At 41.3% G+C, this 12,218-nt stretch overlaps 1 pseudogene; it reads left to right on the top strand.

Annotated features, from left to right (window-relative positions):
• The first annotated feature begins 3,295 nt into the window (after positions 1 to 3,295).
• On the top strand, positions 3,296 to 10,691 carry LOC104589791 (potassium channel KAT1-like; annotated as a pseudogene).
• Positions 10,692 to 12,218: the final 1,527 nt, after the last annotated feature.

The following is a 12,218-nucleotide window of genomic DNA, read 5'->3' as shown; positions in this document are numbered from 1 at the left end:
GTACCGTAAGAGAGTCTATAATCAAATTATCAAGAAACTGAAGTCAGAGGGTTGCACTGTGATTTTCTTGGATATCCTGCAAACCTGTAAAGAACATTTAATCATAGATTGCAAAATTGATATCTGCAAAATCGCATATCCCAGAACTCCTTTCTACGAAATCTTCTTCTCCTCTATTGCGCACTTCAGCAATCTTCAGATGGAAATAAAATAGAAAAACCTAATTTTTCTATTATTACATCACATCGAATTCCTATACAATTTGTCTAAAAAAACAAAAAATTATTTACAGACCAAAATTGAATAGAAAAGAAATCGCAAGGTGAGCCAATCTTGGCACCAAAAAGATTCGATCTCCATCACATGTGCAACCCAAAAATTCAAGAAAGATTTACAGAACAATTCTATAAATATGATAGAATAATAAAGATTTATTTTCCAGATCATCTGCCCAAAATCTATAAACCAATTCCCAGAAAAAACGCCAACTGCGCAAATTGAGTAGAACGCCTTCTGTCAATTTGCGTAGATTCAGATCTGTTCTAATTTGTTCAAGACTTAAACCTGGCTCTGATACCACTGAAGTGATGTGAGATCTATCATATGGATGGCCGAAACCTACAAGAAGGTTGGGCAAAATTTCAAAAATTTCTTTACTCCCATTTGGGAATCCTATTCCCAATTTAGAAAACTGCATTTTCAAGGTTCATTCTTGTAACCAAACCGGACCAAATCGGAAACCAAGATTAGGGAGGGATATACCTGATACGGAATCCATGCAAAACGCTCCTCCCAACGTAGGTGTTCATGCCCAAAGAGAGTACCAAATCCTCCCTCCACTGAAGATGACACAACTTAGGATGAGGCAGGATCAACAGGTAGTTCTTCACCAAGAACTTGTGATTCTTCAGCAAGAATCGAATGGGGTAGTGAGCACAGCTTCAAATTGTTTCTTCCAGCAAGAAACAATATCAAGATCAAATCTTGATCAGATCCAAGAATTGGAGATCGAATAGGGTAGGGCGGCAAGAGCAGGAAGAAAAAGAACTGAAGGCAAGATCAGCCCAAGGATTGTGGGCAAATGCAAGATTAGCCCATTAGGTATAACCCTCAATGGTCTTACACTTAACCTCTCAGCCCTTAATGATGAAACACTACCCGACAAGAGATGACCTCTCCCTCGGTTGCAAGGTACACTCTCTACTCACATTGATCCCGGGAATTAAAACTTTTTGCAAACATTTTGAAACCATAATATATATGTATATCTCTATATAAATATATTTTGTAAAAACAAATTTCAACGGTTGAAATCAACTGCCGAAAATTTAGGTTTCCATCAGATATAAATATATCTCTATATGTATATCATTCACTTTGTCCGACAAAAGGGCTGATCCTGTCTCCATGATCACCCACTCAGATGAATTCTCAGACTGTGATCTCACTGATTGGCACATCAAAGACAACCCAATCTGACACCTAGTGTAGTATCATAATCAAGTCTAGGGGTCAGGTGTAACATTCCGATTTTGCCCATCTATCTCCAAGGTCCTGGGCAATACTGGAATTTTGGTCCGGTTCACGGTTTCAAAAAAACCCACACTGCATGTACCTCAGGTCTTACCCTGGCAGCTGAGACAAGACACCCCAACCAACTTGGTAGTACACCAGTGTCAGCCTTGGTAGGATAAATCTCCCCATATCTATCAAATGGCTGTGAAGATTCTAAACTAACACGAGTCTCATATGTGTTTAGTTTAAGGGTATTACATAGAAACATACCACAATAACATGAATCAAAATATGCACTTTATTCATTTACAATAAATGTCATAATGTACATCATGCTGATTGGAGTTAAGGGCATACACTGTCTAACACTTTGCTCCCTCATGAAGCCACCTACCTCATCACTCCTTCCTCCCTCTCTCATCTTGACATCTCAGAATACCTGGCCCTTCCCTCTTTCCTCTATGTTTATCCCTTTGGATATCCCTTCCTAAAACTATTCCTAAAATCTCTCTCTACCAAGATCTAATCTAATCTTGCCAAGTGGCACCACTATCCCCCACTTTTTCCTAATTTATCTATAATTCATATTTATCTCCTAAATTATCTTTAATTTAGTAGAGAGTTTCTCTCATAAATTATTTCTAATTTCTATTTATCCTACCCAATTTTCACCTATATCTACACAAAAGACTAGCATCAATTTAATAATATTCATATTATTAATAATTTTATACGAATCTTTGAAATGGAATCTTGGTGTAATGGAGGGCTAAACAAAAGTATTTTAGGCTGATTTTTTGTGGATAGGGGTTTAGGGTGTCTAGGATTTGATAAAACGTCTGATTGGTTTTGGAGGGCCAAAATCATGGAAGTTTGGGCCAATGAGAGCATCCAAAATAAAATATTTGTTCAATGGTGGGGCAAATGGAGGAATTTTTAGGTTGAAAATTTATGGATAGATGTTTTTGATGTGTTTAGGATTCAATTGTGGGTTCTTCAAGCTAACGAGAGGGTTTGAAAGGGAATCTTGGTTTGACGAAAGAATAAACGGACACTACAAGAAAATTGTTGTATACCAATGGCTATTTTTACCGATGGAAATAACTGTCGGTGTAGATGTACATATACCGACCGGTCATCTGCCGTCGGTGAAGAATATCTCTACCGACAATGTAAAAATTAAAAAAATCGTCTCTCTCTCAGTCCTCTCTCTCTTAGTCCTCTCTCTCTCATGCGCTCTATCTCAGTTGACTCGTCTCTCTCTCAGTCCTCTCTCTCTTACGCGCTCTCTATCTTAGTCGACTCTCTTTCTCTCTCATTCGTTCTCTCACTCTCGCTCACTCTCTATCTCAATATCTCTCACACGCAGTGGCACATCAGCATTTGGCAAGTATCTCATTCACACATCGGGCGGCATTTGATTGAGTTAAAAATCCTTTTCTCTGATTTTTAGGTTTTTTCTTGTTTGAAAAAATCAATGGTTGTTTTCTAGTGTTAAGTGGCCATTATCTAGTATCTCGTTGCTTTCCTAGAAATAACATCGTATTAATGGTGTCCTGTAACAAGAAAAATAATTTCTCTACATCGTATTAATGGTGTTTGTCATCTCAATGAACCCTGATGCTTCCTATTGCAACAAGACTGGCAGACCACGTCATCCTTGTATAAGTCAGTCATCAGCCAGAGAACAATGGGATTTAGCTAAAAAAGGAAAAGAGAAAACCAAAGCAATATTACTTCTTCAGTATGTTCTTTAAAAAACTAGAAATGTCAATAAAAGATGGGTGTTGTGGCAGATGATTGTTGGTGGTTCTTTGAAAAACCAGAAATGTCAAAACTGTTTGCTTGTAAATTAGGTAACCTTAGGTCAGTTTTCCCTTGGGGGAAGGAGTTTAGGACCAGCAACTTTGCTATATAACTTCAGATTCTTTGCCAAACTTCTGGTAGGTATTTCCATATATTGAACCAATTGATAAGCAAACATGAATTAATCCTTTTATAGGCAAGATTTGATAGTACAATGCAAGTAAAATGTCTAAATATAACTATCTTCAGGATATGACAATTAGGTAAGGACTGGGAAATTTTTTAAATTTACAAGGAAGTTTCAATAAATATTATTAGAAAAACATGGTTAATTATGCATTTAATACTCTAAATTCTATGTAAAGAGATTACAAAAAATCTTAAACAAGCACCAATATGTACAAGAATAGATTGTGTTATTTTCATTTTCTTAAGCTTTATACTTTCCTAGTGATTATAAAGCAAAGACCAAAAACAAATGTCTAAGTAACAAGGGAAGAATGTTTATTTGTAAACTGCAATTTTGGAATACAAGTTAATGGCTTATTGCTAGTCAAGCTAATCTGCTGTGAATCCACAGGACAAGGACAATAATATTCATTAAGCTGGTTTACATTCTTCCAGACTGGAGAAGGACATTCGTTTTGATTATTTTTGGACTCGGTGCACAAAGCTCATCTTGGTAGGCCTCTAAGACTTTGCCTTCTCCATTCTTGGATTCCTACCTAGAACTTCTACTTCTATCAAAATTATACGCCCTTTCCTGTTAACTGCAGGTCACTCTGTTTGCAGTACACTGTGCTGGATGCTTTAACTATCTGATTGCTGACAGATATCCCAATCAAAATAGAACCTGGATAGGTGCTCTAATGACAAATTTTAATGAAAAGATTATATGGGACAGATATGTATCAGCAATATACTGGTCTATCACAACACTAACTACAACTGGTTATGGTGGTATACATGCTCAGAATCCAAGAGAAATGTTGTTTGCTATCTTCTATACGCTATTCAACTTGGGATTGACATCTTACCTCATCGGCAACATGACAAACCTTGTTGTTCATTTGACCAGCCGCACCAGAAACTTTGTATGTTACTCCACTTCAAGAGCTTTTCTCTTCTTGCTAAAATAGTTATAGAGATATACGCAATCTTGGTAAGCAGGCCATAATAAATCCAATTACCAGCTGTTACTATAACCACATTTGGACATTTATATATAAATAATGTCATGAGAAACAAGTTCAAAAACAAAGCAGAATTTATTTACAAATGGAACTGCATAAAAATTCTGAAAACCAGGCATCACTTCTTATTATTCGTTAAAAATTAGGTTCTTATCTATACATCCATAGGATTAGTAGCATATCCTACATTGTATTCAATGCTGTAGAGGGATACCATCCATGCCGCTTCTGAATTTGCAGCACAAAATCAATTGCCCCCACACATTGCCGATCAAATGTTGTCTCACAACCACCTCAAGTTCAAAACAGAAGGATCGAAAGAGAAGGAGACCTTGAATGGTCTACCAAAGGCCATTCGTTCAAGCATAGCACATTATCTCTTGTTCCCTATCATTCATAAAGTCCATCTTTTCAAAGGGGTTTCCAGTGATTTCCTTTTCCAATTGGTAATTACTTCACATAGTTCACAAACTTCCATCGTTAACTTTTTTTTTGTTTATCTGCTAGGATTGAATACTGATTTATTGTCCCAAAAAACAAGGGTCATGGAGCAATAGCCCCAGCCAAGAATTGCATAGTTCCTTAGAAATATCTGTTTATTTTTTTAAATATCTGTTTATTGAATTACTCCTCAAAGTTCCATGTTATGTAAATGAACTTTTTCCTTCCATAATAAGGTTTCAGAGATGGAGGCTGAATACTTTCCACCCAAAGAGGATATAATTCTGCAGAATGAGACCCCAACAGATCTTTATATACTGGTCTCAGGAGCAGTGGTCAGTGATCTAATACTAATTTTTTTATTGGAAGCTGCATATTCATTTACGAGACACTATCTTTTGATCCTCTATAATGCCCACTGCTAACTAATTTAATCTGGTTGCTGATTGTTCTATGGTTTCAGGATTTTATAGTATATGTTGATGGGCATGAGCAGGTATGATCTTTCTGCTGCTCATATTAACTGTCAATAGAGTAAAAGACATGGAATAGGCCTAACTTGAATTCTTCATGAATATCATATACATGTCCTTGGAAAAGCAATTTCAGGAGAAATGTTCAGAGAAATAGGGGTTTTATGTCAGGCCGCAACCATTCACTGTTAGAATCACGGAGCTTTCTCAAATCCTACAGTTGAATAGGAGCTCACTAATGAACATTATTGAGGCAAATAAAGAAGATGGAAGCATTATAATGAGCAACCTCTTCCAGGTATATATTATATGGATAGAGCTTTATACTTTAATGGTTAATCCTTTTCTTTTGGAAAAATGTGTGCATGAGAGGGGGGGACAGGTTTTTCGGTAATAAAAGCTAAATGCTCTATGTTCCTTTTCACAGAAACTGAAAGAACTTGAAGGTTTTGGCTTCAGACAAACATGTGCATATTCATGCCTGAACCTCAAAGAATGGCTCCATGAAGGACCACAAAAGGAAAAAAGTTGTTTTCATGTGGGATGTCAAGAACCTTGTCCACACACAAACTTAAACCAGGATGCAAGAGAGCAATATTCTAGTGTCAGAAGCTGCAGAAAGGGGCAAAGAAAACACAGTATATGATCTCATTAGATGGGGAGCTGATGCTAATTCAACTGACACATATGGCCAAACATTCCAGAATATTGCTGTTCACAATGGGAATCTTGAAATAGTTAAGATTCTTCTAGAAGGAGCAAATATAAACAACTTAGATGCTAGATGGTGGACGCCAAAGGTTATTGCAGAGCAACAAGGACCAAAAAACATTTATAACCTCTTACCATGTTATGAGAACAGGAGAAGAAATTTAGAAGAACATAAAATAGAATTCATTGAGAAAGAGACAATCAAAGACATTGAGAAGTCAAAGAAAAGATGGAAGAAATGGAAACTCCAAATTTTGCAGTACCTGTGAGAGCCAAGTTACAAAATTGACAAACATAAGAGTCACAATCCACATGCCCTTTCGAAAGGAATGTACAACCCAAGAACAATTTGGGAAGTTAATTATCTTGCTTGATTTCCTAGAAGAGATATTCAAGGTAGCTGGTAAGTCTTCTTTTAACTCAAGAGTATTTCATTATAAACCTGAAAATTCAAAGGTAAAATTATGGCACTAGTTAAAGCTACTCTCAAGTAAACATAGCATAGAAAAATTAGCTGGACCATGCTTCTAGAAACTCCCAACCATGAATTTGAAAAGCAGGAGCATTCTTTCTTAATTAGGCTATATCTATTCTCACAGAAGTACTATGTGAAACTGCAGGTCAAAAGTTTGCAGGTTACCATCCAACAAAAGTTGTCAATGCACAGAATGCAGAAATAGAAGACATCAGTGTTGATGAGGGCGGATTTGGCCCTCCAATGACATTGTGACACCTGGCACCTCATGCCAACTAAGTGCAGCCTTCTTACAACTAGACAGCTCGAGTTCGCCACTGACAGCTCGCTACAGGCAGCTCGCCACTAGGCAGCTCGCCACAGGCAACTCGCCACCAGGCAGCTCGCCAATAGGCAGCCCGCTACAGGCAGCTTGCCCTCATGTAGCTTGGAACCTCAGAACAACTAGGTGACACCTGGGACCACTTTGGCAACAACTTGCCTTTGTTAAGTTGGTGTCCCACCAAGCGTAGTGTGGCACAGGCGCAGCCTGGCACAGGCATGGCCTGGCACAGGCATGGCCTGGCACAGGCGCGGCCTGGCACAGGCGCGAGCTAGCAGCCTGGCCCTGGCACGACCTGGCCCTGGCACGAGCTGGCAGCCTGGCCTAGGCACCGACCTGGCGGCCTAACACAGGCACCAACCTGACAACCTTGAGGAGCACACCGCTGTACACTATATCTTGCAGGACCGTACTTCGTAACGGCTATATTAGTTCACCAACTCCCCGGTTCAGACGGGAAGGGACAACCTTACTAGTTGATGGCATTTTTCCCACCTAACACGAAAGCAGGTCCCATCACAGCGGGAATCCAGGAACTGCTCCACCTAACCCACGAGGATTCTAGTATATAAAGACCTCACCCCCTAGGGGCAAAGGTATGCTAAAAGAGAGAAAAAAGGATGGTAACCCCTGCTCTCTAGCTCTCTCATTCTATAATATCATCTTCAAGCTCTCTACTATCAAAGTGCTAACATAGCCATCGGAGTGACCTCACCGGGTAAACACCCCCGGGTTCTCTGATTTTGGTTCTCGCAAGTTCCTCAACTCCCGCCGTCTACATGGATGAGCTGATCATCTCCTGTAGGGAGCAGTCAGGATTCACCACCAAGCAGCTCATCAAGGTATCTCACCACAAGGCAGTTCGCCACCAGGTAGCTCACCACCAAGCAGCTCATCAAGGTAGCTCACCACAAGGCAGTTCGCCACCAGGTAGCTCACCACCAAGCAGCTCACCAAGGTAGCTCACCAAAAGGCGGTTCGCCACCAGGTAGCTCGCCACCAAGCATTTCATCAAGGTAGTTTGCCACCAGGCAGTTCGCCACAAGGTAGCTCACCACCAGGCAGTCCGCCCCTAGGTAGCTCGCCACTAGACAACTCGCCACTAGGGAGCTTCACTTCAACCTTTAAGTCACAGGCCACTGAGGAGCAGACGAGATGACTTAGCCAAAAAATCGACACATCACGAAAAAATGATACGTGACCGGAATCGGTTACATCATTTGGCGTCGTTTGTGGGAACATGCTACAAAAAGCTAAGTTCCCATCCTACAAAATGCTAAGTCCTCTTCTCCCAGAAAGCTAAGTCCTCACCTTTTTAGAAACTGAAGCTCTCGCTTTATAGTTTCCCTTTTTTTTTATGAACTCAAAGGAACTGAAGCTCTCGCTTCATAGCTCTAAGGTGCCCACCTGGCGGTCGGGCGCGGCCTGCGCGTGGCCTGGCGGCCTGGCACAGCCTGCGCGTGGCTTGGAGGCTTGGCACGGCCTACGCGCGGCGTGGCAGCCTAGCGCGGCCTAGCACAGGCGCCGACCTGGCGGCCTGGCCCAGGCACGAACTTATGAATTGAAAAGGCTCCAGCCTCAGAAAAAAGTAAGCAAGCTCTAGCTCTCAGATTGTGATTTCTAGCTAGCAGCCTACAATGAGTAACTTAGCCATCGGAGTGACCTCATCGGGTTAGCCACCCCGAGTCCTCTGACATTTAGATCCTTGCAGGTCTCTAAAGAGCAACGAAGCTCATCAATCCAGCTCAACACCTAGTCAGCCCAGCGCCTCACAGGCCTGTACCCAGGCAGCTCGACACCTCACAGGCAGAGACCTCGGCGCTATAATAAGACCCAGTTGCCTCTACGGCATGGGCACCACTACTGAAAAATCCAGTCGCCTCTACGGTATGGGCAACACTACTGCTGAAAGACCCAATCGCCTCTTCAGGAATGGGCAAAGTTCAGGAGTGGACTACGAGTCCCTTCCAAAGCCTAAGGGCCACTACTGCTGAAAGACCAAGTCGCCTCTACGGCATGGGCAACACTACTACTGAAAGACCAAGTCGCCTCTTCAAGCATGGGAAAAGTTCAGGAGTGGACTACGAGTCCCTCCCAAAGCCTAAGGGCCACTACTGCTGAAAGACTCGATCGCCTCTACGGCATGGACATGGGCAACACTACTGCTGAAAGACCCAGTCGCCTCTATGGCATGGGCAACACTACTGCTTAAGACCCAGTTGCTTTGTCGGCATGGGCAATGTCCAAGAGTGGACTATAAGTTGCTCCTAGAACCTAAGGGCTAAAGTACCGAACTAGAAGAGACCTCGGCACCTAATGGGCAGCTCACTTCCAAGAAGCTCCCAGAGCCTAAGAAACTGAATCAGTCTTACGAGCTCGTCGACTTACTGGCCAAAAGTAGAAATCTACTCCCTTCGCCGAGTTACTTTCAGCTCGGGAGTGGGGGGCAAATGATGAGGGCGGATTTGGCCCTCCAATGACATTGTGACACTTGGCATCTCATGCCAACTAAGTGCAGCCTTCTTACAACTAGACAACTCGATTTTGCCACAGGCAGCTCGCCACTAGGCAGCCCGCTACAGACAGCTCGCCCTCATGTAGCCTGGAACCTCAGAACAACTAGGTTACACCCGGGACCACTTTGGCAACAACTTGCCTTTGCTAAGTTGGTGTCCCACCAAGCGTAGCCTGGCATAGGCGCAAGTTGGCAGCCTGGCCCTAGCGCGAGCTGGCCCTGGCACGAGCTGGCAGCTTGGCCCTGGAATGAGCTGGCGGCCTGGCCCAAGCACCGACCTGGCGGCCTGACACAGGCGCCAGCCTAACAACCTCGAGGAGCACACCTTCATACTCTGTATCCCGCAGGACTGTACTTTGTAACGACTATATTAGTTCACCAACTCCCCGGTTCAGATGGGAAGGGACAACCTTACTAGTTGATGGCATTTTTCCCACCTAACATGAAAGCAGGTCCCATCACAGCGGGAATCCAGGAACTGCTCCACCTAACCCACGAGGACTCCAGTATATAAAGACCTCACCCCCTAGGGGCAAAGGTATGCTAAAAGAGAGAAAAAAGGATGGTAACCCCTGCTCTCTAGCTCTCTCATTCTATAATATCATCTTCAAGCTCTCTACTATCAAAGTGCTAACATAGCCATCGGAGTGACCTCACCGGGTAAACACCCCCGGGTTCTCTGATTTTGGTTCTCGCAAGTTCCTCAGCTCCCGCCGTCTACATGGATGAACTGGTCATCTCCTGTAGGGAGCAGTCAGGATTCACCACCAAGCAGCTCATCAAGGTATCTCACCACAAGGCAGTTCGCCACCAGGTAGCTCACCACCAAGCAGCTCATCAAGGTAGCTCACCACAAGGCAGTTCGCCACCAGGTAGCTCACCACCAGGTAGCTCACCACCAAGCAGCTCATCAAGGTAGCTCACCACAAGGCGGTTCGCCACCAGGTAGCTTACCACCAAGCAGCTCATCAAGGTACTTTGCCACCAGGCAGTTCGCCACAAGGCAGCTCACCACCAGGCAGTTCGCCACTAGGTAGCTCGCCACCAGACAGCTTGCCACTAGGGAGGTCCACTTCAGCCTCTGAGTCACTGGCCACTTGAGAGCAGACGAGATGACGAGGTACTTAGACAAAAAATCGACACATCACAAAAAAATGATACGTAACCGGAATCGGTTACATCAATTGTCATTTGAGATGGAGATCACCTGTTTTTCCTTCAAAATGATAATGAAATATAAATCACAATGTGACAACCATTATTTAGGAGAATATAGATACAATGTGGATTGTAGATATACAAATAGTTTATAATTTGTAGGCAATTATAATGAGAATAAAAGGAACAATAGAACATGTTAATAAAACTTGGCCTTCAAAGCCAACAATCATACTGGAAAATTGAGTAATACAATTACATTTGATCACAGTTAACTCATGATAACCACAGAAAAACATAGTTTTTTGGTTTCAATGAAAATTTAGGTTATTTTTTGTTAAGCTATTGCATATTGTTTAGTTTTTTGATGTATAGTTGTTCTTTCTATATTGGCCATTTTGGTCGAACAGGAATCTAGAGAAAACATTTTTTGATGTACAAGTGTTCTTTTTTTATTGGACATCTTAGTCAAACAGGATTGTAGGGAAATATAAAAAAAATACCACATATACTGATAGACTATATCTGTTGGTATATCCTGAACCTATACCGACGGACTACCTCTGTTGGTATATCCTGCACCTATACCGGTGAACTACTTCTGTTGGTATTGGTATAAAGTGTACCTATATCGACGGATGAATTCGTCGGTATAGCAAAATATGCCATACCCCATACCTATGATGTACACCGATGGATAGCTTGACCGACAGTTTAGAAAGTCATCGGTATAGGTGTCTACACCTTATACTGACAGATAAAATCCATTGGTATAGGTTTATATCGACGATCTCTTACTGGACGCATTAGTTGATCGTCGGAGTAGATCATTTAGAGCTTTACCAATGGATTATATACATATACTGACGGATTTGGTCGGTATATGGCATATTTCCTATAGTGGGAGAAGAATCTTGGGTTAAATTTTAGGGGTAGATATTTTAGGAGGTCTTAGGTTTGATGACGATGTTCAAGGGATTTTAGGTACTTCGAAGGGATCAGAATGGTTTGATCAAGTGCTTGGAGTAAATTGGGGCTTCGAGAGTGAATTGAACAAAAATTAAGTACTAATGAACTGAAACTAACTAGAAAATACTAGAAAACCAACCAATTCAAGTGAAGTTAGGTCGAGTTGGTTGGTTTCATCGATTTCATCAGTTTGATGAACCATCTTAGCTAAAATTAATTATTGTTATTTTTGTATTATAAAAAATTATGAAAAATATTATATAAAATATAAATAATTATTAATTATTTAAAAATCAAAATATAAAACAATTATATACTTTTATCTATTTGTATTGTTTAGCTTTCACTTAACAAAGCCCGTACATCGCACGGGTCCCCTCTAATTGTAATGAAAGAAAGAGAAATAACAGGCAAATGTGAAGCTTTCTTGCAAATGGAATTCTTCCTATCTATAGTATACAATCGTTCGCTAATGACGTCTGTCCATGGCTAGAGTTTTGTGTGCACGGTGCACCAATTTTTTTTTATTTGTTTCTTCTATCCTATTCTCTCAGACTAATTGTTCAAACTGTCATAGTAGTTAATTTTCTCATCTTAATTATTTATTTTATGTTTGAAACTGTGCTTTTAAAACCGGACT

This window comes from Nelumbo nucifera, chromosome 8 (assembly GCF_055504915.1).
Source record: "Nelumbo nucifera cultivar China Antique chromosome 8, China Antique-T2T, whole genome shotgun sequence".
NCBI classification, from domain to species: Eukaryota; Viridiplantae; Streptophyta; class Magnoliopsida; order Proteales; family Nelumbonaceae; genus Nelumbo; species Nelumbo nucifera.
Note: the sequence above shows the minus strand (reverse complement) of the source record. Positions and strands in the feature narration are given on the sequence as shown.